The 24073-nt window shown below is 43.6% G+C and overlaps 1 long non-coding RNA gene across 1 annotated transcript; it reads left to right on the forward strand.

Moving 5' to 3' along the window:
• Window positions 1–703: 703 nt before the first annotated feature.
• Window positions 704–20893, forward strand: LOC121042548 (uncharacterized). Its single transcript, XR_005796287.1, has 2 exons — window positions 704–4540; window positions 17424–20893. It is a non-coding gene; the product is annotated as an uncharacterized LOC121042548 (long non-coding RNA).
• The last annotated feature ends 3180 nt before the right edge of the window (window positions 20894–24073 follow it).

A 24073-nucleotide genomic window follows, 5' to 3' on the forward strand; every position in this document is an offset into this window, starting at 1 on the left:
AGCCACTTAAGAACATCTACAGATAAGTAATTAGAATAGAGAGAAAGTCTGCAAATTTGCTACAAAAAAATATCAATATATAAATCCATTTGGCTCCCATAAACCAGAAGCCAAGATAATAAAATATAATACAGAAAAATTAACATTAACAAAAAAAAAATCAGTATGTTACCTAAGTAATTTTGGCAAGAGGTATGTTGGACCTCTGTGGAAAACCTATAAAACTAAGTTTAAATATCTTAAAGAAAAAAATAAGATCTTCAAAAGTATCAAAATAAATTGATGCTATCCCATATCTGTGTGGAGTGATTCAGTATTTATAATGTCTTGAATATGAACTATTCATTCAGAAATATCCATGCTCCCCAAATTCATCCATAAATACAATGGAGATCCAATCAAAATTTCAACTAGCTACATGGAACTTAAGTAGACCCTAACAGTGGTAAGCAGAGCAAAGGCAAATGTCTAAGAGTGATTAAAGAATTTCTGCAGGGGTGCCAGGGTGGCTCAATCAGTTAAGTGTCCAACTCTTGATATCAGCTCAGGTCATGATCTCATGGTTCGTGAGTTCGAGCCCCACATCGGGCTTTGCACTGGCAGCACAGAGTCTGCTTGGGATTCTCTCTCTCCCTCTCTCTCTGCCCCTTCCCCTCTCATATGTGTTCTCTCTCTCCCTCTGTCTCCCTCTCCCTCTCTTCTCTCCCTCTCTCTCTCTCTCCCTCTCTTTCTCTCTCAAAATAAATTTTAAAATAAATAAACTTAAAAAAATAATTTCTGCAGAAAATGAATAAGGAAGGTAATCAATATTGTTCATAAAGCTACAGAAATTGAGGCATTGAGATATTGGCATGGGGACAAAGTGAGCAATGTAACAGAGGGCCCATGAACAGACCCACCTATATGCTATCTTTGATATGTTACAAAGGGGCCCACTGGGGAGAGGTGCAACTCAATAAATGAGTCTAAGACAGTTGAGGACTATGATGTAAAAACACCGAATCAGATACCCACCTTAAGCCATTTACAGAAATAACTTCAAAGTAGATTAAAGCCAACACGAGAAACAAAACATTAAAAAATTTAGGAAAATGTATAAGAAGCTATCTGTATGACCTCTGGGTGGGGAAGCAGTTCTCAAAATAAGATACAAAGAACAGCCACGCAGAAACGAAAAAAAATCAATATAGCAAACAACATTAAAGTTTAGAACTTCCATGTGATGAAATACAACTTAAGCGCAAGCCATAGCTGGCAGAAATTTCCGTGCATACAAATGACAAAAAATGGCAGACAGAATATGTTTTCAAAGTCCTACCAATCCACTGGAGAAGGACGAAATGAGAGGAAACTGTGCAAACGAAGCAGGAAGCTTCCTCGATGGCCAATAAACAGAAGAATAGAATAAAACCTCCCGAATCATGCTAGAAATGTAATTAAAAGAAGGTGGTAGCATGTCATACCAATCAGACTGACAGCAGTGAAAAAGTCTGGCAATACCAGCTGTCATCACGTACTGGTCAGGAAAGCTATGGAGGTAGAAAATGGTACGATCACTTGGGAAGGCATTTTGGCCGCTCTTGTAACGTTGAAAATGGACACTCCATATAGCCCAGTTAGCAAAGTTGCAGAGGATATGTAGTACACTGCCAGTTTGTATAAAGTATTAAAACTAAAATAAATCACATCTATGTAATGTCTGGATACATACACAGCAGTGAAATAGCACACAGAACTGATGGACACTAAATTCAGGTTGTTTATTCCTGGGCAGATGGGAGGGAGATCATGGGAAGATAAGGGTTGCCAACTTTATCTGTGCTTCTGTTTTCCATGAAAAAAGAAATAAGGTATGAAGCAAATATTGAACAATGTTAAGGTTGGATAGAGTCAGTTCAGTGGGTGTTCATTAGATTATTATCCTTTCCCGTATGCTCATAAGATTTCATAATTCAATAAAAAAGTTTAATGGGAAGTAAGGAAGTAGAGACAGTAGGCAAAAGAAAGCTCATTAGAGCAGTTTTGTCCCGAAGAAGAACAAAGAAACTGGTAACAGCTGGAGGGACATGAGCACACAGGGCTATTTTTAAAAGTGGGTCATTTCAAGCATATTTATACATTGACTGAAATACCTTCATGGACAAAGAAATTGATGGTGTACTAGGGAAAGAAGGTGATTGTAGGAACAAAGGCCTCGGAAAGATAAGAGGCAGTAGAATTTGTGTTTGGAGAGAATAGGGGTTGTCTCAGCATTGTCCTGGGAGAGAGGACCACATAGAGATGGAAGTTTTGTTCGTGCAGAGGAAGGCCTGTCCCTCTAAGAACTTTTGTTTTCCGAATGATGTATAAGGTCAGATTCACATGAGGAGTAGGGAGAGGGCGTCAGCGTTGAGAAGAGAAGCGAAGGGAAGCTATGAAGCCAACGTCTTGGAAATCGAGAAAACAAACTTATTGGAATCTCCATGCTACACTGAATGACCAGCTGAGTCCTGTGGTCATCATGCTCAAATGAGCTCCATCCACATGCTGGGATTTTCTCCAGCAAAGTTCAGCAGCTCAGGCGCTGGTGCAGAGAAGGCCAAAGATTGGGTCGCACCAGGAGATGGTTTCCCCAGGCAACGGAAAAAGAGAGAAGCAGGAAGGCTGAGGATGTTCACAAAGAGGTGACTTTAAGGGTAGTCATACAGTGTAAGCTAAGTAAAAGGACATGGGGACAAAAATAAAGATGGTGTCAGTGGACTGGAGAATAAGATGAGATCAAGGAATCATTGCACTGGGAGCCTGGAGAAGGATCCCCAGAAGTTGTTATGGGGGAGGGTAGGTTAAGGAGGTGCAGTGGTCCAAGATTTGTCCATGACAATGGGACCAGAGCTGGAGAAGTTTATGGTTGTTGCAGGTTATTGTAGGAGGGCAGGTGGGTCAGGGAAGAAAGCCAGCCTCTTGGATGTGTGATGAATATAGAGATCAAAGTCACTAAGAGGAATCTTTAGTGAATGAGGTAGAGTGACACAGGAAGTTCGGGAGACAACTGTGGGGAAAAAGGGGCACTGCTGTGTTCATTTCACAGTTTGAAAATGCGGTTCAGAGAGAACGTGTCTCTAGGAAGCAGCTTGCAAACTAATAACCAGAGGAACCCAGAAGTGTCTGACTCCAAACTCCATATTCTCTTTCCTGTACCAATCTCCTTGTGCAAGTTTCGACACAGTAAACTTGAATAACTATACAATGGAATTCGATGTTAATCTTCCAGTACCTTCTCTGGACAGAGCTGGTCATCACGACCCTTAACTGATGTGACTAATCAGGAATATTTGGGGAGTTTTCTCACATACACAAGCCCAGGCTGACCCTGCACCTAGTGATCAGTCTCTAGGGGATGTGTGCAAACCTATGATTTTGAAAAAGCTCCCGAGATGAGTCTGATACACAGGTACTTAACAAACATTAACCTCAGGTTATTGTCAGCACAAAAGCTCACCTGTCTTTAAAGCAGAAATGTTCTGATATTCCTGAGAAAGAAATGATCCAAGAGAACAAAGACTTAAGGGCCCAGTTGTGTTTTTCTATCCATGTCTACGCTATGGCTCTTGTTCCAAGTACTCTATATAGCAACTCATTCCATATTAAGCTGTATTGAGAGATATGTTTTCCTGTTCAGAATCTTATGTTTTCACAGAACATTCTTAATATTTGCTTGTCTTGCTTAAAGATTTGCTAAAATACCAACTTTCACCAATAGGTTTCTATAAAATGTTTTGCTTATCTGTAATATCTTCTGTAAAATGTTGCCAACTTTATTACTCTAGAGATGGCCAATCTTATGGGGATCTCTCTTTTGTCTGTCTGTCGGTCTCTCCCTTTCTCTCACTCACACACACACACACACACACACACACACACACACACACACCTCTTCTCTTCTGCTAAGATCAGATTTTCCAGCTTTGTGCATAATCAAAGGGATAGCAACTGGGAGAAAATTTCCCACTGAGTAGCACCAAGAAAGACCATTTTGACCACTGTTTACTTCCCTTCTATCCTTTCTTCCACGAGCTCAACCAGCACAGACATGATTATTTAATTATGCCAGTATGAGAGCTACAATATTTATTTCACCTTTCCCTGCCCCCAGGAGATGATGTCATTCCAACTCGCCCCAGGAAAACATGTCAGGATCTTGGGCAGGTGAGGAAATGGCGTGCGGTTTTACCTAGTTCCTAAAAAATTGTGCCGCACCTTCCAACTTCCACCCAGTTCAATCATGGTACATGGAGTAGGCTGGATTGTCTTCTGTTTCATTCCCTAGCTCCTTGTGCAGTGCACAGGACATGATTCATCCAAATGTGATGACTGCATCAGTGAAGTCACAGACATCTGAGGCTCAGGCAGTCCTCAGTGAAGTGGACTCCCAACGTGCCATTCACGTCCTGCTAGAAGGCGTAGGTGGGATTCAGACAGCACTGCTGGGGGTATTGGAGGCTGGATCCTCACCACCTGCACTACTAGGCCAGGAATTGCAAACTTTGCCTATGAAGGCCAGGTAGGAAATATTTAGGCTCTGTGTAAACATGCGATCTCTGTTGCAATTCACATACATAGACCAGTTGGGTTTCGATAACACTTCATTTACAGAAGCGGGGATAGGGGGGGTGGGGACATCGCTTCCCGCCCTGGGTTGGTCATTGAGACCTGCTCGAGACCGACGGTGGTAAACTTGAGGTTGCCTCAGAATCATCAGAAGGGCTCATTAGAACCAAGCTGGTGGCCAACACCCTCTTGAATTTTCTGATTCAGTAGGTCTTGAGTGAGGCCCAAGGCTTTCCGTCGTCAGTCTGTCTCCAGGTGATTCTGGTACGCAGGGTTGGGGACCACGCATTAAGAACCGCTGCCCAGAGGAATATTAATACACATAGCCTGCACGTCACCTCTTGAAAGCAAATCAGAATTAATAGAACGTCTTGCCTTTCCTATGACTAAGTCCCTATCCTGTCCTTCTCCTTGCAGTCTTTATTCAGGAATTTTTGTTTTCTGGAACATCAGCTCTTTCAGACAGGGATTCTGAAGAATCCTGTCTGGTCATTCACAGTGCCTGGCATAGTGGCTTAGGTGCTCAAACATGTTTGCTTGGAGAATGAAAATAAAATGAATGGCTGTATTGCTGGGTTAGATTAGTTCCAACAATTTTAAAAATGTGATAAAAATACTAAGGATTTGGGTATATTGCTCTAACTCAGAGAATAACATTAACCCGTGGGGAAAAATCGTTTGTATTGAACAGTAGCTCATTTTTTCCAGTTCACACATTTAAGGAAAATCTACATTTTGAAGATGGTCCTGAGTTTTGTCCCAGTCATATTAAATGTAGCCTGCGTTGAGTCTCCATCAGAAGAAACTCTTGCCTGTCAAGAGATTGTTCCTTCGAGATCTGGGACGAAAGGAGATTCGGGCTATAGGTTTCACAAAAGGCAGTACCAACCTAGGCAATAAATGATCTTACGGTGGAAAGATTGGGATCAGCCTGACTGGACATGTCCAGAAATAGCTAGAGCAGAGGACCGCCTGCCCGGACTGATTTCTCCCTCGGGGTAAATAGCCAGGTGTCAGGCGAGGACCAAGGCACGTACAAATCTCAATGCTTTGGTGGAACCATAGAGGCATCAGGGCCCCGTGGTTCCCTTGATTTAGAAAACCGGCTGGGAAATTAAAATGTCCTCCGAACGATTTGAATTGGGAAGAAGACAACCTCATTTAGTTTCAGAGCATGACTTTTCTCCCCGCCACACCCCCAATTCTGAGAGAACCCGACCACAGTAGCCGAATGTAAAGGCCACTTGCTGTCTGCAGTAGGCATGCATCAGGGCTTTCCTGCGTCCAAATGTTCATTTCAACTGACAAAACACTCTCGGCACTTTAATTTTATTTCATAACGAACAGGCAAACTTAACTTCTAAGCATTTTTATTCCGAGTTTAATGGCTCACACTCCCGAGGTCGGCAAGCAGATGGAGTTGAAGACGAGAATGTATAATTGCAGATCATGAAACTGCAAAATTAATATTACTTTGTTAATGTCAAGATAAGATTTGAGAGCCAGAAGGGATTTTCAAGATCATTGATCTTAAACCTCATCACACACAGGAAGACAGTGAGGCGGAGGGATGGCGTGTCCTTCCCAGACTCACAGAGCCAGCAAGGGACAGAACTATGTGTGATGCCACCTCCCGGCACCCAAGCCAGTCCTCCGGCTCCTGGGCTCCACTCTCCCCATTGACTCCTTTACAAGAAAGGGGCTCTCGTTTTTCCTCTGCTGCTTTACCTTCCAGTGTACATGTATGGGACAAAGAGCGAGAGAACGTGTGCACATCTGCGATGGTTATTTGGCTATAAATTTTAATTTAGTGTGCCGTTTTGTGATATTTCAGAATTTACTTTGATGTGTTAACAGAACATCAAACAAAATCCCCGATGGCATGAATCAAGAATGACTTACCCCCACTACGTGTAGTAGTAATGAGGATCTGATTGGGTCGTATATGACAGAGACCCAAAATAACAGGCACCAAAACCCTGGAGGTTTCCAGGTGTAGGAAAAAGCCAGAGAGCTGTCATGATGTTAATACCTCACACATACGTCAGGGGCCTGGTTCCTTCTCTCCATAGCTCTGCAATTCTTAGAGGGCTTCCCATGTGTTCATGGGTTAGCATGGTTAACTACCACCCTAGAAATTCTAGCCAGGAGGGAAGGGAGAGGAGAAAGGAGAAAGGGGGTGCACAATCCTTCCCTTGTGCCCATGCCCGGGAAGCTGCACCCACATTTCCCTGATTAGAACTTAGTTAAGGGGTCAGACTTAGGTTCTGGGTAGCCACATGCCCAGCTAAACATAGTTTATAGCATTACATACTACAGAAGAAACAGTGGTTACTGCTTTCTGCCATAGTTGGCCACTCTGGCCATCCACATATCTGTGCCTACCCATCTTGTCACGTGAAGAACCCAGTACCCAAAGCAGGCAATCCCTAAGTCTCATATTGTGAGTTTATGGCACCTACATGACATGGTCCCCTACAGGGTTGGTCCCCTCAGGTTAGCTATAAACTAAAAGATAAGTTTCCTGCCCATTCATCACATCTAATATGTAATGGTGGAGCAGGAGCAGAAGACCTCAATGGAAAAAATGTCTCCCACTACTGATCAGCACGGGAGTTTTGACCTGCTCCGTTTCCGAGCTGGGCCGGTTCACCCCTCCTTAGGCAACCTGGTGGTCCCCAGCTCCCAGGAGTTCACCATATTGATGCCTAAATGTCCATCAACTGATGAATGGATAAAGAAATTGTGGTTGATATACACAATGGAATACTACTTGGCAATGAGAAAGAATGAAATCTGGCCTTTTGTAGCAACGTGGATGGAACTGGAGAGTGTTATGCTAAGAGAAATATGTCATCCAGAGAAGCACAGATACCATATGTTTTCACTCTTATGTGGATCCTGAGAAACTTAACAGAAGATCGTGGGGGAGGGGAAGGAAAAAAAAAAGTTAGAGAGGGAGGGAGCCAAACCATAAGAGACTCTTAAAACCTGAGAACAATCTGAGGGTTGACGGGGGCGGGTGGGAGGGAGGGGACGGTGGGTGAGGGGCACTGAGGAGGGCACCTGTTGGGATGAGCACTGGGTGTTGTATGGAAACCAATTGGACAATAAATTTCATATTTACAAAAAAAAGAAAAGTCTCCCAAAGAAAGACAAATAACAGCGACAGGGACTTACTAGTTTATAAATCCTTCTGAAGAGCCTCTGCCCACGAGTGGCGTCACTTCCTTGGTCACCCTCCGGCAGACCTCTCTGGAAGAGGGTCCTTGTCCATGGTCTCCCCTGGCCCCTGGCTTTGTCTGCTGAGAGCGCCCCGCTGGTCTCTCCGTGGTCCAGCTGGGATGTGCGCAACTTTCCACAGCGGGAGGCGGTGGGTCACCAGTCACATACTTATGTAGCCTTGCCTGGTGGCTTCGTTGGCAACAAAATTTCTCAAAAACTTAGCGGGGACTGCCACTTAAACCTTTAAAATCAGCATTTTTATTTCTTTGCCTCTGTGCTCTGCCAAAATCCCTTTCAAGTTCATGGGGACTAACTGGAGAGCGTCTGGAACAATAGCCTTGATGGGAAGGAAATTTCTTTCTGATGTCCCATTGTCTGACAGGAAGATTCTTGTCTGGGGAACTCGAGAACAATCTCTGATTACCCTGCTCTGCCTCCTGCCTTGTGGTCCCAATGCGCCGCCTCCTGTCACTGGTTCAGTCTGGGGTAGAGTTTGGATTTATCAACCCTACAAAGTCCCAAGAGGACACTCCCTCCACTCGGTTGACGATATGGAAGTGAGTCTGTACCTCCTGAAGGAACGTGACTTAGCAGAGCTATGTTCCTTCCGTTTTTGTTTACCGTCTGGCTGACTTCGTTTTAATTCACCTCTTACGGATCAGGTAGCAACCTGAATGCACCAACCTTCTGGATTTTCTGACCCTTTCCCCGTTGGTGATAGAATGTGTTCTGCCTCCCAAGATATTGTAGATGACCACACCCCTGAATGTTTGGTCCACCCAGAACCAGGATCACCAGCTTCCCAGTCACTAAGATCTGTGTCTTCACCACCCACTATCAAAATGTTTCCTCTAGGGCTGCTTGGGTGGCTCAGTTGGTTAAGCATCAGACTCTTGATTTAGGCTCGGGTCATGATCCCAGGATCGTAGGATCGAGCCCCGCGCTGGGCTCCACGCTCAGCTTGGAGCCTGCTTAATATTCTCCCTCTCTCTCTTTCTCTCTCTCTCTCTCTCTCTCCCTCTGCCCCTCTCCCCAACTCACACTCTCTCTTTCTCTCTCTCTCAAAAAAAAAAAAAAAAAAAGTTTCCTCTAAGCCAATGACATCCATTTTAGGTCCTCACAAAGCCAACATTGTACCTCTAGTCTGGTCTATAGATTTCAGAGTGGGAGAGAGCATCCCAAGTGATGGTGACATAAGCCCAGAAGGAGTTTAGCTCCTTCTCACATAAGATCTGAACTGCTCCACAAGGCTCTGCTCCACAAGGCTCGTCAGGCACCCAGGCTCCTTCTTTCTTGTCGCTCTGCCATGCCTTGGCGATTGTCTTGCCTTCATGGTCCAACCTTTCTTACCACTATATCCACCAGTAATGTGGGAGAAAGAGGGACAATATGCCTTTGTTTGTTATGGCACAGCTGGGAGATTTCACCCATCCTTTCTGTTCAATCCCATTATTCAGAATTTAACCTTGAGAATAAACTCACTTTTCGGTATGGCTTGGTGCCCAGACAAAACTCCGGGATTTTATTGCTATAGAAGGAGGGGAAGTCAGTATTGTGGGGCTTGAGTAGTCTCTGCCACATGGTAGAATCTGTTTAAGGTTAAGCATAAATATCCAGGAAATAACCTATAATTAGTTTATAGATGTAATCGCAGTGTGACTATGCTAAATCTCCCCTCTCTGAAATATTGCTGGTATTACCACCGAGAACATTATGGGAAATTCCTTATCCAAACCTTTAGGATGACCTGATCCTTTACTGTCATTTGAGTTTCCCTTTATTCCCAAACAGAGGGGATCCATGCTGGCTTCCATCAGACCAGGCTCTCATATCTGAAATGATACTGAATGAATAAACGTTTAGGTAACTGTTCAAAGTTCATATTTTGGATACATCCAGTTGAACTCATTTTTATTTTCAATGGATATAATTTTCATTGCTAGAATGTACGTGATCTTTTTTATGAAAACAGTGAGCTTGTTTTCTGTTTTCCTCTGGGGCATCAGTCCACTGGAGTATGCTAATTTTATTATCAGTGCCCTATTATTCTAGTGCAGTCTGAAGCTACTGTTTGTGTTTTTTGCTGGCTCATGCACATGGTATATTGTTCCTTTTGTGATTCTTGAGTTTAGATTGTGAGTTTGTGCTCAGTGGGGTTTTATCTGTGAAAATCCTGAGTGCCTCAGATTAAAATGTGTCCCTTGGAAAGGGTGTTGGACATCCTAGGATTGAAACCAGACTGGGACTCCTTTGTTGTTGTTAAGTTCTTCCTTTGGGGATCCCAAACTTCAGGCAAAATCTGCATGAAAAAAATCTCATGGTTGTAATTTTTTTTTTTTAATTTTTTTTTTCAACGTTTATTTATTTTTGGGACAGAGAGAGACAGAGCATGAACAGGGGAGGGGCAGAGAGAGAGAGGGAGACACAGAATCAGAAACAGGCTCCAGGCTCTGAGCCATCAGCCCAGAGCCCGACGCGGGGCTCGAACCCACAGACCGCGAGATCGTGACCTGGCTGAAGTCGGACGCTTAACCGACTGCGCCACCCAGGCGCCCCTCATGGTTGTAATTTTTAAGCAAGGGGAGAGTTCATCTCACCATGAACCCAGGAGGAGACAGCTTTATTATCTCTTTGCTAGGGAGTGGATGTTTTACATACTCTTTCAAGGAGAATGTAGACAATCCATAGGGCTGGTTTTCAGTGTGGAGGTGGGAGGAACAATTTTATCACATCGCCTTGCATGTCTCCAGGCCTTATTTTCTTTTTTATTTATTTATTTTTTTATTATATGAAATTTTTTGTCAAATTAGTTTCCATACAACACCCAGCGCTCATCCCAAAAGATGCCCTCTTCAATGCCCATCACCTACCCTCCCCTCCCTCCCACCCCCCATCAACCCTCAGTTTGTTCTCAGTTTTATTTAAGAGTCTTTTATGCTTTCGCTCTCTCTCCCACTCTAACTTCTTTTTTTTTTCTTTTTTTTCCTTATTTTCTGTGACGTCAAAATCTGAACCCTTGATCATTGGTTCCCAAGATAGGGACGCCCCACTGTTCCCTTCCCCAGTTCACACAGTTAAACCAACAGAGTTTCTACTGCCTTTATTTTTAGTGCTTGGGAGTTTCCTTACTTTCTTGAGAGCTTGCCTGTGCAGTTTAGAGAACTTTATTTGTATCCAGAGTTTTCAGTATCTATTGGGGGGGAGGGGGAAGCTTTAGACTACCTACTAGAGCATGTTTCCATAGGGAGAAGTCATGTCCTTATTTCAATCATGTAGAAGCAAACTAAGTTACATAGTGTCACCGAATAAACTGTAATGGAAGCAACTGACTAAAAAGAAAATATTTGCAACATTTGTCACGGGCAAAGGCTTAGTGTGCTTGTATAACCGGGGACATTTGGTTATTTTAACTGGATCCCACCGGGACATTTGGTTATTGTAACTGGATCCCAGCTGCCCCTAGGTAGAGACACTGGCTGTACACGCCACCCCACCCCCACCCGTTTCTCCCCCCACCTCTGAACCTCAGCCAATTCTTGCATCCTAAGGATGGGCATCCACAGAGTTTACAGAATTGGCACTACTCTCTTCCTACCATAGAGAAGACAGGTTTTCTGTTAAGTCCCAAGAGTATTCCTGACCACTGGTAGCAGCAGTGTGACTTTCTAGTATGGTGTCCTGTTGGCAGGCGGGCGGGTCACCTGATGGGCAGGTGGGAGCCAGAGCACGCTGGACAGAGAAAGTGAGAGAGCAGGCAGTGATCACAGTTTGCCAGCTGGGATTATTGGCATGTGGGTCTCCCGGAAGTAACGGGGACCAGATTCCTTGCAGCGAGCTGGTGCCTGGCAATCAGCCTAGGGGTGACTGAACTGCCACCGTTGATTGATTGGGTCCCCAAAGCTAAGGTGACTATAAACTGTCAAGACATGGATTATCTGGGTGTTGCTCAACATATAGAGCACTTTAAGAACAAGACAGTCCCAAATAAAAGATGAATGAATGATGATTCCTAAAAGGAACAATAAAACAGATATCAAACATAACAATTAGTTTTGCCAAAAATTTCAAAAATAAAATAACAATGAGATATCACTTTCATCTGCCAAATAGACAAAGATTATCAAATGCGTATTTTGCCCTCCTACTTGTCGGACGGATGGGCATGTACGTTCCTATTAATTTTACGAAGGCAAATACTTAGGGAGAGCTTTGGAAATGAAAATACCACTTCATTCTAAATTAGGTTAAAGAAGTGATAAGAGAGATGTATAAAAGTTGGGGACACAGACTGTCGCTGTGGCACTCTTATACACAGTAAAGAAATAAGAGCATCATACGTCTCTCACAATAGAAGAATAATCAAATACGTTTGATTCCATCCATTACACAGCTATGATGGAGCCATCCAGATCTCACTTCCTTCTCAAAGCCTATTTCACGACACAGAAAACTGTTCACGACAGAACTGTGACAGGCGAAAAGCATAGGTTGCAAACAACGAATATCAAAGGCACAGTCTTAATTTTGTGTGTTCATACAAGTGCACGTGAAAACTAATTGTCGATATGTGCACAGGTGAGTGATTATCACTTTCTCCTGTGTGAATTCCTCTATTTTCTAAAACTTTCACAATGAACACAGGTTATCTTTATGTTCACCTGAAAAGGCAGTAAGTCCTCTTGTTATGATTATGTGGTCTTTATCGGTTGGGTTTCTCTAGAGTTTTTGTTTTGTTTTGTTTTGTTAATTTTTTTTTTCAACGTTTTTATTTATTTTTGGGACAGAGAGAGACAGAGCATGAACGGGGGAGGGGCAGAGAGAGAGGGAGACACAGAATCGGAAACAGGCTCCAGGCTCTGAGCCATCAGCCCAGAGCCCGACGCGGGGCTCAAACTCACGGACCGCGAGATCGTGATCTGGCTGAAGTCGGACGCTTAACCGACTGTGCCACCCAGGCGCCCCTCTCTAGAGTTTTGACTCCCATTTTCCCTGAAGCACACGTCTGGAGAGGTGCTCGAGGGGAGGGCGGCCGCCACCGAGGAGCGTCCTTGGAAACCATGCTGGCTCTGGCTTTGAAGGAGCCCCCACTCATGGTTGGGGTGTTGCCTGCATTGTCTTATGTCTCATCCTTGTTTTGTTTATTTTGCTTTTCTTTGCCTTTGTTCGGAGTTGTTCTGCTGGTTAGCAATTTCATCATGTGGCGTTTCCTATATATACGAGATTAAACCAGATGAGAGTGCCGACATTTAACAATTTTTCACTTCCACAGAAAGCACTTTCAACTGGTCTACCCACCTCAATTATATCTGTTCCCCATTTAGTGGAAAAACCGTTTTCCTGACGGATTAGAAATTCTAGGTAACTGGTTGCCCCATGTAGGCAGTGGTGCTGAGCAGAGAGAGCTACGTGGGCTTTGAGCAAGGCTTTCACATGAGCACAGATTAGTTGAATTACACTGAGTGATAGTTTCCCACTAATCTAAACCATCAATTTAGAAGGTCCAGTTGGAGTACTGACGTTGAAATAGGCTTCATATATGTAAAAAGGAACCACTTGGTCTGGCCTTTAATTTAGAAGAATAAGCCGAAAGAGAAGAAAAAGACAGCTTTTGCAGTATTTTATGAACTGATTCGATTTGCAAGGCATTTCAAAATAAATTTTAAATCAAATGTTAAAAGCTACAGATGACTGTAAACAACATAAAAACAGAAAATGTTAGCAGTTGTTGGGCAACGATCAGCAAAATGGGTCAAGAAATTACTGCTTAATGTGATCTCCATCCTTTTAATAAGGTCGTGCCACCTTTAATCTTGGTTTATGAAATGAAATTCTCAGGACGCCTGGGTGGCTCAGTCAGTTGGGTGTCCAACTTGGGCTCAGGTCATGACCTCACTGTTCAGAGTTCTAGCCTCATGTTGGGCTCTGTGCTGAGAGCTCAGAATCTGGAGCCTGTTTCGGATTCTGTCTCTCTCTCTCTCTCTCAAAAATAAATAAACATTAAAAAAAAAGGAATGAAATTCTCTGGGAACAAAGTGATGATACAATGTATTCCTCTGGAAGGCGGCTGGGATGTACAAGTCTGAAATTCACAAGGGGAGTTGGGGAGGCTTCAGTTCCAAGATGCTTGGAAGGGATGAGAACTGGGTGGGGAAGAGCCAGTGCAGAGTGATCCCTGGGGCTCAGAAAGGTGGGGGGTGGGGCGGTGGAGTGGTGGGGAGGAGGCGTGGGGAGAAGTCAAAACCGGATGCAGGAGTGCCCAATGAGATAGGAGGAAAATCGGGATTTCTCAGTGTCCTGGAAGCTTGGAGAAGGAAGCAGGTCCAGGGAGAGACAGAAATCAGGTCCGCTGATAACTGCCAAGAGGTCAGCTAAATGACAGTCGCCTGCTGGGTTTGCCCTTTTGTGTAGATGGCCGCAGCTTCACAGCAGAGGGGCAAGTGTCTGAGAGGAGGAGAGAGGAGAAATGGAAGGGTGTAGAGTATTTTTGAAAGTTTTTGGGCAGAGGGTCCCGGTCATGGCTGGAATCCTAACATTTGCAGACACAACGAACAGAACCCACAGGCCCCCTTGAGTAAATATTTAAAATATAAATGCAACTAACAAGCTGTTAAGGAAAATATGCTCTTTCCTCACATCTTGAAAAAAAAAAAAAAGATATATTTGATGCAAAATGTTACTGTTAGAAGAAACAAAAGAAAGCCTATCCTGGGAATCTGTCTGAAGATTTTTCCTACAACACATGTGACCCTACAGTTTTCCCAGAATGAATCTCAAAAGTTGTCATTACAATGATCTCGCAAGTTAAAAAGTGCTGCTTTTGTTAACAACCTGCAAGGCCAGGTTTGTGTTTGATGCTAGACTCTGGGAGGAAGGGCAAGCTAGATGAATGGCAGGACCCATTGCAAATGAAACTGTGGGGCCCCATGTTCAAAAATGATTCAAAATTCCCAGATGTCGGGAGCAGGGCATTATGGCAAGTGCGGAGACAGTCTGAGTGCACGGCTGTGTGAATGGGGGTGGCACAGCCCATTCCAGGGGGGCTCGGGGCTCGTGTGGTGCACCTGCCCCTGGCATCACAGTCCCACCCACACGTGGGGCAGAAGGGGAAGAAACTGAGGAGGTAAGGCTTGGAAGCTTCCAGCAAATCCCAGCAAACATCAAATATGGAGTCAGATTTTTCATTCTAGTCTCTCGCCTCCTTCAAGCCCGATGGTTCCCTTTTAAAATCTCACCCCCTCTCCCCACACATCAAGTCAGCCAACTGTGCTCCACCTGCCCCCCCCCGGACACCTATCTCCTTATAATAAACTATATATTTTACTTTTATTAGTAAAATAATGCTTTCACTAGAAAGTAAGCTCCCTAAGGGCACGTGTGTTTATGTGTTTTGTCCTAAAAACAGTGCCTAGCTTGTATTCAGTGCTCAGTAATCTTTGGTTGTGGATGGATGGATAAAGCAGAATGTAACAGATCAGTCTTGATATGAGGGCTCCCTGGAAAAAAAATCCCCAACTGCAGAATATCTCATCTCCTCTTGAGCGTGAGCCTTAAATCCACGCGGGGAACGCGGCTCTCTCTGCGGTCCCCTTTAAAATGCAAACATTACAAGGGCTGAACAGTATTTAACACTGAGGTTATGTCAGCATTTTACTGCTTTTGGCCCCAGACGGTAGAAAGATTCACAGAGCAAGCACTGGTGAAAATGTCGCCTTGACAGTCGACAGCGGAAAAACAGCACACGTTAGGGGGTGGCTGAGCTGAAGAAAAGGCTACATCGTAAGGTTGGTGTCACCGAGGGGGTCAATCAGACTCTGGGGCAGAGTGTGAGCTCTGGATGCTCAGGGAGTTCTCACTCTGACGGCTCGAGGGCGGGGGGAGGGTGGTCTCTAGGAAGGTCTGCTTCTCCAGGGACGCTGAGGTTCATGGGCTGTCCGGAGGGACCAGGATGCTTGCAAAGTGATGAGGGCTGGGGGCAGGTGGTGGTGGGAAAGAAGATGGCCGTTTAAGGGGGAAATGCCCGGGACCAGAAAGGAGGAGACAGTGAAAGAGGACTTCAGCTGCCTCCACTTGGACCTTGAACTTCCTGGTTGGGCTCTCCTTTCCAGCTGGTCTCCAGGCTCAGGCACAAGACCCTGAGGGCAAGGCATCCCCTGCTGGGAACCGAAACCACTGGATCCAACAAGGAGCCAGCAAGGCCCTGCCAGTGATGGAGTCCAACACAATGAAGGGCTTGACCTTCACTGCCCGCCTGCAGGTACCCACCCACCTTCGCCCCACGTGTTCCTTATACAAACCGGCAAGTGTCTTCTGCACTTGGGAGACGGTCTTTGAGACCCTAGTCCCCTGTCTTCCCGGTGCTGGTGTCAGCCTCTCGGAAGTGAATTCCTTTCATGTTCCACCACCTCCCGTGTCTCTGCCCTTGGATTTCGTCAGCAACAAGTGGCCGAAGCGGGTCTATTTGCGAGCCCCGGAGTCGGGGGCCCTTGCACCCCGGTGCCCTGCCTACAACAGAGAAGCTCGAAACAGGTCTTTTCATTTCTGCTGAGTCATCTGAGCCTAATTAGGAGGCATGGACTTTGCAACTCACTTCAAGTTTATGGATAAAATCAGCCTTGTGTCAATGCATCTTCTGTGTTTATTAAGCGTCAGAAATAGGGGGAAAGCCAGATGAAGAGCTCCTTCCCCGATACCCACATTCTGTGGTTATCTCTGACCTTACGATCTACCAGAGTTGAGTTCTACCTACAGCTTTCATGGAACGGGGCCCTTGTTGTGTTTCTTTAGGGTTTGAATTCTAAGCCAAGGTTATGTCTGACTTAGGGGTCTTCTCATAGCTGCCTGCCGGGGGAAGATAAAAGAGTGCATAATTGGAAAAGGGAAAAGAGAAAATAATAGAAGTTAATCTACACTGTCCAGCACTCCAAGTTAAGAGTCGGTCTCTGGGTTTGACAGTCCTGATTCTGGAACCTGGAATTGCCTGAACTGGGATACAAGCCTCAGTCTTTCACCCTCTGCTCTGGATTCCGTCCGTGCCTGCCAGCCTTCTCCATGGTCTAGGGACACGGCTGTTCCTCAGTCTGGATACGAAATGGAAAGAGAGGGACTCCAGGGAGTTATCGTTTCTACTTCTGAGCCCGGAACATATTAAGACAAAAAGCAAAAATCACTCATCATTGCCTGGAAGTGATCGCAAAATTTCCCCTTAGACATTCAAGGTTACATAATTGGACAATTGTGCCATGCAGAATATGTCAGTCTTCTGTATCATCATAACATTAGCAGGAGGAGAGAATCTTCGGCAGACCATACCCGGCCACAACTGGGGAAACATTCCAAGGTCAGACTAAGGAGTTCTAAAAGATAACCGTAGCACTTGCTAAGAACCCTTCTGCATTTCGACAGCACTGGGGAGAGAAATAAAGTTCCAACACTGTGTAAATATTCACAACTCTTGTAAAGTATTAAAGAAATGCAGTGGCCCACCTCAGGGTGGGAAGAGGGCAAATTTTGCCCAGCGGTCCTGAACAGGACTTCACCTTTAGAAATGCAAATAGTTCCTGTAGCATTTTTCCTCCAGGATAACTCACTGTCTGTTGTTGTTGTTGTTGTAGTTCATAGGTAACCAGATCAAGGAGAGTCGGATACAGATCTGATGGAGAGACTACATGAAATCCTGGAGTCAGAGTGAACGGGACTTGGGGGGTAATTTCCTCTGCAAGAGGATGACGCATATTTTGTGCAGAGGGGGGTAAATGAATATATGTGACCAAGAGAGTGCACTGATAGCTGGTATTTTTGTTGGCAGCTATTGGCTCCTTTGTACTGTGGGAGTCCTCTGCCAGCTGCCTGTGTGAGCTGTAGGATGTAGGCTACATCTTCGCAGAAGCTTTAAGAGCCGTTGGATGTCTGCCTCCCCTGCCTTGTTATTTCCCTTTGGCCATGACAATGGCATGTCCCAAGGGAGGCTACTCCTCCAGCTTTGGTCCTAGAATGAAGATACACGAAGCTGACCCAGCAATGGCATCGAACGTGAGCGAGAGATAAACCAGAGATTTGGGGGGCGTTTCCGCAACAATCTATAGTGAAAATTGATGGATAGATTCTGTAATTATCCAACTCTTTGCATAGCTGATTATTCACATAAGGAGAGAAGAGCCTGTGAAGCATCAGGTCAATACGGTCAAAGCTTTACATCAATTCAAGTTTTTAAAAAATCTGAAAGATGAAAGTTTGGCAGCATGTAAACAAAACATTTGGATTACAGACTGAAATTTGGGCTGAGTTGATGATGTTGTCTTGCCCCTCCTTAAGATTGTTTGACTGTAATCATCATGTTAGGAGAATTCTTAATGGTTTCGAATTTAGGAGTATGTGAGTAATTAGAACTTGCTTTCACTCTGCCTAACTCTCATGTATGTTGCATGTGATTTTCTCAGAGAGTAATCAACACTGACTTCTTCAAAGGTGAAGCAAACTTCAGAAGGGTTGTTAACTGAACATCTGCACCCCGGGAGTGGGCTGTCCAACCAAACCCGATTCAAATGCTATTTGATTTCTTTCCTGTTTAGTACAAGGTAGTTTTAGAAAGGAAAGATTGGTGTTCTTTTTTCTACTCCTCTTTTTTTCCCCAAATAAAAGTATGAAGACTTCAACAAGCTCCTCTTTTTTTTTTTTTTAAATCAGCGTTAAAACTAACATATTCAAAGTCATTTGTATAAATTGTGGGGAAGGTTGCTGACTCCGTGTGATCAGTGGGCTCTGAACAGAAGTTTGATAAAGGCTCTCAGTGCGCCTGTGACAGCATCAATAACCTTGGCCTTGGGGAAGGAAGGCTGGATGAGGACGGATTGGTGGTGGCTCCGGCCAGTCAGGCTCCCCCGCTGCCAGTCGCAGAGGCTGATGTGTCTGCCCGCGGCAACACCGCCCCCGTGCAATTAACAGACGCCACAATGAGAACAACTGTTCCTCGCCTCATTCAACACCATCATTCTGACCTTGCTGCTAACTCTTAATCACTTCAGTAACGCCACATGCTGCCGTCTGGACTTTTTTTGGAGACCTGCTGGAATGACAACATTTTCCAAATAATTATTCAAGATGTGATAAAATCCATAGTTTCGTTTTGCAAGTTTCAACATTTTTAATTGCAGGTGTTTGAAAAGTCAACATATACGAACGGAGTCCTGATAGTAAACAGGCATGTTTGAATCCCCTAAAGTCGATAGGAAAAATGTCAGCACACAGATACCTTATGGTCCCTTGAATATAGACATTGTATATTCTCTTAAGTATAAAACAGAAACCCACCATGCATTAATTTACTGAAGTGGGTTTTGATCTGTGTATGTATATTACCAATCTATTTGTCTGTTTTATTAGGGCAATGCTAGCTGCTGTAACAAAGAAACCCAACATTTTGGTCGTTTAATATGATGGGATTTCTTTCTTGTTCATGTAATAATCTGATGAAAAATTCCTGGTCAGTAGGTAGTTTTTTTTCTAGCTTGTGATTCAGAGACCTTAATACTTTCCATCTCGTGGGGCCACGAACCCTGGGAGCTCTGATAGTTCAAAGTATTGTTTCCAACCAGCAAAAGGGCAAGAAGACAGTTCAGAGGGCTCATGTGCCTCTAAGTACCCAGCTAAGAAGTGACACACATCACTTCCCTTCATATCTCAATCGGGAGAACTGGTTCATGGCCAGACCTGGGTATGAAGTTGATCTGGAAAACATTCTAAGTTGGGCAACCACCTACAAAAAAAATCTCCAAATTAAATTGTGGAAGAAGGAGCACCATTTGGGGTTCATAGCTAGTTTTTGCTTCCACAGTCACCTTGTGGGAGAATATGTTTTTAAAGTTTCTTTCTCGTATATTTAAGAACATTGGTCTTTTTATGTCAATGTTATGTCTATTCTGTTTCAAAATTCAAGGGGAAACTTCTACCTGCAGCATTGAATTATTAATAATCTGACTCCATCTTCCTATACACAAAATTTGTATTTTGTATTGTTGTATACAAAAGCATTGTTGTATAACACTTGCTAATTAAAATTCATCTACTATCACCGGGCCCACTTAGAGAGTTTCAGGCTACATTCATGATTTGGGGTTGAAGGTAACATGAAAATCACAAACTCCTTCTTTCAGATACCATAAAAATATTAAATCTGATGACTTCAGAAACTTATTCCCCCAGAAAGAATCTAGATCATTTCCAACAATCCCATTCATTCAGAAACATTTATTGTTCTACTACTAGACTCCAGGCATGAAGACTCATTTTGTATTTCTGCTAGTGTAAAATATTTAATTTAGTTACCTGCAACTTTCGATGTAAATTTGTTAAGAATTTTCCAAAAGAAACTAAACTGCATTAACTGATTCTGTATCCCTCCCTTCAACATACTGACCTGGTTTTCCTTTTCCTCCAAACACCCTGGGCTTGTTGGTCAACCAGGGAGCTATTCTCCTGGAAGTGCTCTACTTAATAAAGTGTAAATATTAAGCTGATTTTCCTGGTGTGGGGCAGAGACTCATAGACTCAGAGAGCACGCTCCTTACCCCCCTCCTCCCAACTCCTTGTGACTTCCACTCGCCCAAAAGATCTGGTTCTTCAGCCATTGAGGGAAGGAAAAGCCGTGTTACTGAACAAAGGCCTCCTGTCATCATTCCTTGATCTTCCCATGGTGCCTGTCTCAGAGAGGGACACTTTGAGAAATGGAGTAAGACGTCCATACTAATGACTTGGTAATAAGTCAAATTGATTTCCACCTTTTTTGTTGTTGTTGTTTTCAGCCAAATTGCAGAAGAACTTAATTAGGTTGTCAGCTGATAAAACATTAAAAGTAATTTTTGATGATAGATTATAGTATGATTTCTGGAGGGTAGCTTTGAAGAATTCAAAGAATTGAGTGACATCGTTACAACAGTTTTCTTCCATTTCCGTCTATTTGTGTGGATGAATTCTCTAAGCATTTGGACTTATAAAACAGAAAAATAGGAACAGAATTGAGACTGAATCTTTTTTTTTTTTTTTTTGAGCCATAAGTGATTTTTTTCCTCCAGAGACATATAAACAACAACAACAACAACAACAAAAAAAAATGGAAGAAAAAGAAAAAGAAAAAGAAGAAAAAATTACCCATCTCACTAAAGATCCATTTTTCCATAAAATGTTATGTTCTTTCTTATAATTATCAAAATTTGTGAGACATTTTCATTTTTGTTCCTTTATGCAATGGTAATTATTGTAATGATAACTAAATCCAGAAGTAATTATTCAAACTGCAGAGTAGGGTATTTAAAATATCACATGATATTTTAGAAAATTAAGTTTAAATACATGCCCATATTTATATTGTAGAGAAGTATAATGGAAATGCAAATTTAATGAGCAAAAGAAATGATATGAAACTTCTGTAAGAGAAGAGTTTGTTCATGTAGTTTAAAAATAGCTGATGGTGGATATTAAATCATTTTGGAATTTGGATTGCACTGGATATATTTAAAAGAGAAAATATTAAGGTTTTGCTTTTAATTTCCAATATTTACAGGACGTTTGAAACTATAGCCTTGATGGGGCACCTGGGTGGCTCAGTCGGTTGAGCATCTGACTTCAGCTCAGGTCATGATCTCACAGTTCGTGGGTTCGAGCCCCACTCCCGGGCTCTGTGCTGACAGCTCGGAGCCTGGAGCTGCTTCGGATTCTGTGTCTCCCTCTCTCTCTGCCCCTCCCCCGTTCATGCTCTGTCTCTCTCTGTCTCAAAAATAAATAAAAACATTTTTAAAAAATTAGAAAAAAAACTATAGCCTTGGAATTACTTAAATTTATATTAAGACATTTGGATATTAACATAAACAAGTGTCAAAAGAAACATTCACGCATTCATCATTCTTTCAGGAGAAACAGTGGAAGGTACCGGCCATGGTGCTGGTGTATTTCCACGTGCACATGGGACTAAAAGCACCCAGTGGGGTGACATACGGATCCTCTAGCTCTTACTCAAAACTTCTGGGGCTGGAGATGCAGCTTATGTTACAAAGGGAAGATGGTACCTGTTCCGTGGAATATGTAATATCCTGTGATGGGTTAACAACGGCCAAGACCCTTTGCCACTTCTCCCATTGAGAGATAGAGTCGGTTTCCCTCGTCCTCCAGTCTGGGCTGGTAGGTGACCGGTTTGGGCCACTAGAAGACATTGTGAGTGGCACTGTAGACTCTGAGCCTGTTCCCTAGGAAAGCTTCAGCTTTCCTTCAATCTTCTGGAGTTCAGCCTCTCAAAATCCCACTATCATGTTGAAGGAGCCCGAAGGAGTCACATGGAGAAGGTTGTGGTGGAGACCTGATTCATCTCAGTGAGAGGCCCAGCTCAGGCTTGGCTGCCAGCCATGTGAGTGAGTCATCTCAGAAGTCCCAGCCCAGGGGAGCCTCCAGACGGCCACAACTCACCAGGTGCACCAGGCGGGGCGAAAGAACCACCCAAGTGAATCCATCAACCCTTTGTCTCATGGTGAGAGAGAGATCGTGAATGGTGGTTGTTGCCATCAGTTTAGGGGGCTCTCATTGCATAGCAAGAACTAACTGGTCTATGCCACCAGTGGGGTCTAGGGCAGCACCCTGTGACCAAACACATTAATATTTCTGAAGAAAAGTCTAGAAATAGTCACAATGTGGGATAATAGAGATTGTAAGTAACCTCACATCAGTTCATGTCAAGTGTTCGCTAAAAAGTTCATTAGGTCATTTTGGTGTTGTTGTTGTTAGCCACATGAGTTATGAACAGAATGGGTTTTGGAGAATCTTGGATTCTAGGATTGTAGATGTATTCAACTCACATTGTGAATTTAAATCTGTTACTTTAAAACCCAGCCTAGAATGCTCTGTTCTCCAGAAAGCTGTCGCTAAAACACCTCTCACACTTTCCCTGCAACTTTGCAGCCATAATGCACACTCAGAGGCACCTTGGCTTTTCATTTTTGTACCTGTTCTTGTTGCCGCACTGATCATGAGCTGCCTCAAGGCAAGGAAATCGTCTTCACCTCCTCTGTCCTTTTGGGAGTCCCAAACATCAGGCTTTGCACCCAAACACACCTACCAGGTAGAACTTGTCATTCTCAACTGTCCCCATATCTCATCTTTACCATATTGTACATATCTATAATTACCCCCTGTTTGTAGGTGAAGAAACTGAGGTTCAGAAAGGTTAAATGAGTTTCCTGAAGTCACACAACTAACAGATAACAATGCCTGGCTTGAAACCCAGGCAGGTGAGTTTTGCAGCAATAAAAATGTGGTCTGCATTTTGGGTTTACTTTTTTAAGCTCACTGATCTATTTTTTGTCATTTCTACACCCAACATGGGTCTCGAACTCACAACCCTGAGATCAAGAGTTGCAGGCTTACGGACTGAGCCAACCAGGTGCCCACAGTCTGCACTCTGGGTAGCCATGATCTGAGCTGCCTATGCCAACAGGTAGTCATTTCTCAAGTCAGAGGAGGTTATATATGAACTTGTGCTTTTCCCTACAAAATTGGCTACATTTCACAAATCTTTATAAAGCAGCAAAATACCATGTCAGTTACTCAAGGTGATACAAAAACGATTGCGTATTCAGGAAAATCACTCAGAAGTCAAACACACAGATATAAAAATACATATTGCTCAATTAATTTTGTTGAATCATTGAATGAACAAACTGCCAGTTTGATTTCCCTGGCTCATCTCTGAAGGAGCTCACAATTCCCTCTATTAAGAAAATAAAACAGGGGCGCCTGGGTGGCGCAGTCGGTTAAGCGTCCGACTTCAGCCAGGTCACGATCTCGCGGTCCGTGAGTTCGAGCCCCGCGTCGGGCTCTGGGCTGATGGCTCAGAGCCTGGAGCCTGTTTCCGATTCTGTGTCTCCCTCTCTCTCTGCCCCTCCCCCGTTCATGCTCTGTCTCTCTCTGTCCCAAAAAAATAAATAAACGTTAAAAAAAAAATTAAAAAAAAAAAAAAGAAAAGAAAACATGTATTTATTAAAGTGGGTGCTCTTATAAAAGCAGGACAGCCCGATGAGAGCACAAGGCAAAAGAATATAAGCTTTAACAACAATCAAAGTATACCCAAATAATGCTTATGAGATGTGTTTGACCAAAATATATTTTGTATACTTAGGTATCACGTTTCCTCTTTTCTCGGACACTCCAGACCTTCTTTTTCTCTCGATTCCAAGCCCCTTTCAATGCCAGGTTCCCTCCAAGGTTTCTCCTGCCCCTCTTC

The sequence above is a fragment of the Herpailurus yagouaroundi genome, unplaced genomic scaffold (assembly GCF_014898765.1).
Source record: "Herpailurus yagouaroundi ecotype Mexico unplaced genomic scaffold, PumYag 29, whole genome shotgun sequence".
NCBI lineage: Eukaryota > Metazoa > Chordata > Mammalia > Carnivora > Felidae > Herpailurus > Herpailurus yagouaroundi.